General features: G+C 39.3%; 1 protein-coding gene across 2 annotated transcripts in view; it reads left to right on the top strand.

The window, feature by feature from the left end:
- The window catches only part of PFKFB1 (6-phosphofructo-2-kinase/fructose-2,6-biphosphatase 1), a 507,147-nt gene that overhangs the window by 418,919 nt on the left and 82,228 nt on the right, over nucleotides 1-6,000 (top strand). The window lies entirely within an intron of this gene.

Below are 6,000 nucleotides of genomic sequence, written 5' to 3'. Positions count from 1 at the left end.
AAAAATTTGATGTTGCCTGACCAGGGATGAAGGACTTCAATCAGTGAAGGTCTAGGTGCCCACTATAAGTGTGCAAGTGCATTTAGTCTATAGCAGGTAGAAATGAGATCTGTAGTTATTTAGATGAGGTTGTTAGGACCTGAATGTAAGTCATAGTTATTAATAACAAGAGCACTGTTTTTCATTTCCTCTGTATTAGTTGATACTAGATGAGTGGGAGTTTATTCTTCTTGTTAGCACTGCTTGTTTATTCCCTTTTGATTTGATATAAACATTGCATATTATATAAGCTACATGTTTTTGTAAACTAATTTGAATGTTCTATACCTTAATGTCAATAATGGATATTAAAAAAAGAAATGAGATCTTCAATGCATTAAGCTAGCATTTGATTCAGGTTTAAGAAGCATCCTGAGTCTATAACCATGTTTGAGATTTTCTTTATTTTCTTGATAACAGCAGCAAAATGACTTTGACATTTTTGTTAAAGTAAATTTCTTGGTATTTAATTTTGTTCCATTAATGACTAAAATCACCAGCTTGTTTTTGTTTTGAAGTGTATTTTATTTTTTTCAGAAATAGGACTAATTCTGATTTTGCTGCACTCAGCACATATAATAGTCCTGGAGTGCTTTAGCTAAGTGTCAAGACTAGCAGAGAGGGGCACTGAGGATTGATTTGGAAACTTTAACAGCCTTGTTCAGTATCACATACTGCAGTGATATCTTACAGACTGAAACCTGTGATATCCTATATTACCAACAAACAGGGAACAAAGACTGGGTCCCAGCTTAGACTTTTGAGTAACACCAGTAGTAAATTATTGCAGATTTCAAAAATGAAGATGGCCCATGTATTGCCCTAGACACAGCCCACATGGAGAGAAGAAGAGGACCCCTCCATTGAAGAAGTAAGAACAGCAACAAAGAAAATGAAATTAGGCAAAGCAGCAAACTCACAAGAGGTCACAGCAGATGTGATAAAGACGCTGGGTGAGATATGGGAGAAATGTCTCCTGAGGCTTCTTGTAACAGAGTGGAGAGAAAGACATATCCCGGATGACTGTAGAATGAGTATACTCATGCCAGTGTTCAGGAACAAAGGAGATATCCACAACTGTGGGCAGTACAGAGGTATCAAACTCCTCTCACATTGCATGAACGTTCTGGAGAGGGTGACTGATAAATGGATATGCAGAGTAGTAGAAGGTAAGATGGGAGAGGAGCAGTTTGGATTCAGATCAGGATGCAGCACAACTAACCCGATGTTAGCAGTGAGACAGATAGTGGAAAACAACCTAGAGAAGAGGAAGGAGTCCAACTGGCCATTCCTAAACTTGGATAAAGAATATGACAAGGTCCAAGAAAGCTGATTTGGGCAGTCCTACAGTGGTTCGAAGGCCCAGCAACATTGGTAGAATTAGTGCAGGCTATGTACAATAACCTAGTTACTCAAGTACGAATAGTGTTTGTTCTCACAGAGAGTTTTCCAGTGGGAGTGGGTGTGCATCAGGGTTCAGCTCTGAGCCCACTGCTGTTCATACTGGTGATGGATTACATTAGCAAACAGGCTGAAGGGGACAGATCAACCAAGTTGCTGTATACAAACAATGTGGCATTACATGCAGACTCTGAGCAAGAACTTCCGCAAAGGATAGGGGAACAGAATGCATAAATGAAGACACATGGGATGAAACTGAGTACAGATATGACAGTGGTAATGGCAATAAATTGGGGAAATCAGAAGAAGCTGAGAATAGAAATAGAAAGGAAGATAGTGGAACAGGTTAACAGTTTCAAGTATCTGTAAGGGGTGGTTGAGGAGAAGTGAACCCTGAATGAAGGGGTCAAAGCCAGAATCAGAGGGGCTGCAGCCAACTGGCATTGAGTGGCAGGTATAGTGTACAACAGAAGAATGCCAAAGAAGCTGAAAAGTAAGGTGTACAAAACAGTGGTGCAACCAGTACTACTGTATGGTACACCAAACGGGACAGTAAAGGCAGAAGGGTGATAGGATGTACACTGTGGGACAGACAACAAAATTGAGAACATAGGAGCAGGAGCCAAAGTAGCTCCAGTTGCAGAAAAGATCAAAGAAAACATTACTGTGGTTACTTGTGTAGAAAAGTAGAAGACAATCTCGTGAAGAAGATTTGGGAAAGACAGGAGGAAGGTAAAAGGAAATGAGGGCATCCAGTGAAGAGGTGGATGGATTGTGTGAAAAAATACCTGCAACAGTCAAGCATTAGTGTCAAAGAAGGCAGAAGTGTGGCATTGTATCAAGAGAGAGATGGTGACAATTAACATAGCACCCCGACTCCATGTAGAAAATGGGAGAAAGGAGGTTGTTGATGATGATGATGGCCGACTAAGGCAGAGTTTCTTGTTAATGAGAAGAAGAGGTATATGTCACACACTGACTTAGTCTTTGCACCAACAGGAGGTAATCAGTGGAGCCAAATACCTTTAAGAAAGCCACAGACAGTGCTGCTCATTTTGCATTCATTCAGGCTGTACCCTGTTTTTATTTATTATTTTACTTATTTATTTGATATTTGTTTACCGGGATAGTCTGACTGGGTCAACAGAACCTGTCTTGAGTGGAGGCCTGGGAAGAAAATCTCTAAGTACAGACATAAGTAGTAATTCAGACATAGCTTTCATATTTTACAGTAACATTTTTCATATTTACCATAGTTAACAATAACATGTGAAATGTTTCAAATACAAAGACAAGCATAAAATATATGTAATAACTAAGATGTAGCATGTATAATTTACAGTGCCATCATTTAGGTTTGAGTGATGACCAACACATATTTAATGCATATATATTTATAGATGTTTTAACATACAAAAATGGGGGTAGGGAAAATGAAATAGAAGTGAGATTAGCCTGGAGTAGAGAAGGTGCATAGCCATGTGTTGTTTAGATGTTTTAATGACATTTTGAAGCCTGATAGGCTGGGAGTTGATCTAATAGCAATGGGAAGAGAATTCCACACTTTTGTTACAGAGTAAGAGTAGAGACACTGTCCTGTTTTTTTTTTTTTTAAGTTTTGGTGATATTTAGCAGTTTTTTTGTCCTCGGATCTTAGGGTTCTGTTTGGTTGGTATGGTTTGATTAGATTGCTTAGTGCTGGACAGGCAAAGGGCTTGTAGACTAAGTTGTGTAGTGTTAATAGTTGGATGTAGTGGAGCTGACTGAGGCCAAGCCAGCTAAGTTCATCTATAAGCCCACAGTGATGAGTATGGTATTTAGAGTCTGGGGCAAACTTTGGCACTTTGTTATAGCACTGTTCCAGTTTGGATTTACTGGACGTTTGTAAGATAGTGAGAATGGTGGCACCGTTTGATGGGAGGAGGCAGGAAAGTTTTAGCCAGGGTGATTTTGGTTGAGGTACTTAGGAAATTTTTGTTTCTGTAGAGAAGTCCTAATTTCTGCTAAGTTTTCTTAATATTTTGCTGGATGTGGAGGTCAAATTTCAGTTGATTATCAATAATACATCTCCATAAGAAACCATAAAGCATCATGTCCTACTGTATTAAATGCCTTGCTAATATCACCTACCATAAGTTTCACATCCTCCCTTGTACCTATAATATTATCCACAATTTCTCTTACAACTAGGAATTGGCATCCCTTACCTTTTACACCATATATTCTTTCTTCCATAATATCCTGCAATCTTCTTTTCATTCTCCTCTGTATTATTCTCATAAAATGTATAATCTGTATTATTTAGAGTGGTGCGTCTCCAGTTTTTATTTCATTCTTCTAATCTTTCTTAAATATATACATTTTAATATCCTACTACATAACTCTTGCTTCAGATTATTTGTTAAGTTTTTCTGCATTGCCACCTACTTTTGAGCATTTTCTGGCTTGTTAAACTTGATTTCTGTGTTGGTAACTGTATTTAGAACTCAACCTAGAGCTGATTACTGAATTTCCTGCCTGCACTTATTTTTAAAATCATTTTTTTCCTTAAAATTTGCATTTTATCTGTCTCTGGCCTAGCACTCAAGTGTGGGGTCATTTACTGCACTGTTCTAACTTGTTGATATTTGTGAACCTCTGCTTTCCTTAAAAAAAAAACAAAAAAACAAAAAAATCTTGCTTTTTTCCCACTTTTCTGAGACTTAAAAAAGTTTAACTACAGATTTGCTGTTCTGAACTGTTTGTAAGTTTCTTGGAGGCCATTGTTTGCTTGGGCTAAAGGGAAGTCTCTGTGTTCATCAGTGGCAGTGATAAACATTGAGCAGCCTGCCTGCCCCTGTGGGAGTGGTTACTGCCTTGAAACTGTAGTTTTATTGGCCATTTTGGGTCAATTCCAAACTCCTTGATCTCCCTCTCTTAAAACCCGATTGCCTCGTGGTTTTGGCGAGATTTTGGACTTGTTGGCTGTTGGTGAAGCACCCACCAAGAGGAGAAAATGCTGAGAGAAGAAAGGAGCCACTTTTGAGATTTTAAGTATTTTGCTTCAGATTATTTAAGTTTTTCTGCATTGCCGCCTACTTTTGAGCATTTTCTGGCTTGTTAAACTTGATTTCTGTGTTGGTAACTGTATTTAGAACACAACATAGAGCTGATTACTGAATTTCCTGCCTGCACTTATTTTTAAAATTGTTTTTTTTCTTAACATTTGCATTTTATCTGTCTCTGGCCTAGCACTCAAGTGTGGGGTCATTTACTGCACTGTTCTAACTTGTTGATACTTGTGAACCTCTACTTTCCTTAAAAAAAACAAACAAAAAAAAAAAAAATCTTGCTTTTTCCCCACTTTTCTGAGACTTACAAAAGTTCAGTTACAGATTTGCTGTTCTGAACTGTTTGTAAGTTTCTTGGAGGCCATTGTTTGCTTGGGTTAAAGGGACGTCTCAGTGGCAGTGATAAACATTGAGCAGCCTGCCTGCCCCTGTGGGAGTGGTTACTGCCTTGAAACTGTAGTTTTATTGGCCATTTTGGGTCAATTCCAAACTCCTTGATCTCCCTCTCTTAAAACCCTCTTTTGCACGGTTTTGCGCATTTTTGCGCATAGAGCAACATTGGACAGCACCGCCTAATTGGGTTTAAACTATTCCTGCTCCACAAAGTCTGCTCTTCACTTTTCCCCTTAGAACTGCTCTATCTCCCAAATTAAACACCGTATTCTCATTCTAAGGCCCCTCACTGGTCCAAATAAGTAATCTTACAAGTTAGCACTAATAAACCATAAACACTACTTACTCTTATACTCTCTACGATTACCTTGTCCCCTATTGGTCCGGTTTAATTCAGTTCCCTATATTACTCTAGCATGTCCAAAGGTCAGTCAATGGTTTCCTCTCCAGTCCAGCTGGTGAATCTGGGAATTTTGAGGCAATGTTACAACTGTCGCATGTACACGGACAACCCTCTCCTCCTCCAAACAGGTTCAAATATATGTGAGAGATGCAACCATATAGCCATACTGGAGGCTGAGCTCTCTCATCTTAAAACTGGTGTAACCAGTCAGGAGGAGAAGGTAACTTCACAGAACACAATTCCAGTATCACATAGTCCCATCACAACAGCGAACCAAACACATAAAAACACAAAAACATACTCGTAGGCTCTAAATAAAAATCTACATAAGCAACAGAGACCTCCAAAGCAGACATCCAAGCAAACGCTATCCCAAAACAAAACACGCACAACACATAGCACACAAAGTCAGTGTGCCAAGCAGTCACAGCCCTTAAGGCTGAATAACACACCTGATACTCTTGTAATAGGTGACTCTATTGTCAAACACACTGATGTCCCGCTCACCAGGCTGAATAAAGAGAAGGTCACAGTGAGCTGCCTGTCGGGCGCTAGGATCCGCCACATAACGCAAGCACTCAGGTCACTCCAAAGCAAATACAAATATGACTCAGTCATTGTACATGCTGGCATGAATGACCTGAGATGTACCTCCCTCGACTACATGAAAAGAGACATAGAGGAGCTCTCTGACCATGTAGCCCAGGCCGGTAT

The sequence above is a fragment of the Protopterus annectens genome, chromosome 12.part0 (genome assembly GCF_019279795.1).
Source record: "Protopterus annectens isolate FY-2018-M chromosome 12.part0, PAN1.0, whole genome shotgun sequence".
Lineage (NCBI taxonomy): Eukaryota > Metazoa > Chordata > Ceratodontiformes > Protopteridae > Protopterus > Protopterus annectens.
Note: the sequence above shows the minus strand (reverse complement) of the source record. Positions and strands in the feature narration are given on the sequence as shown.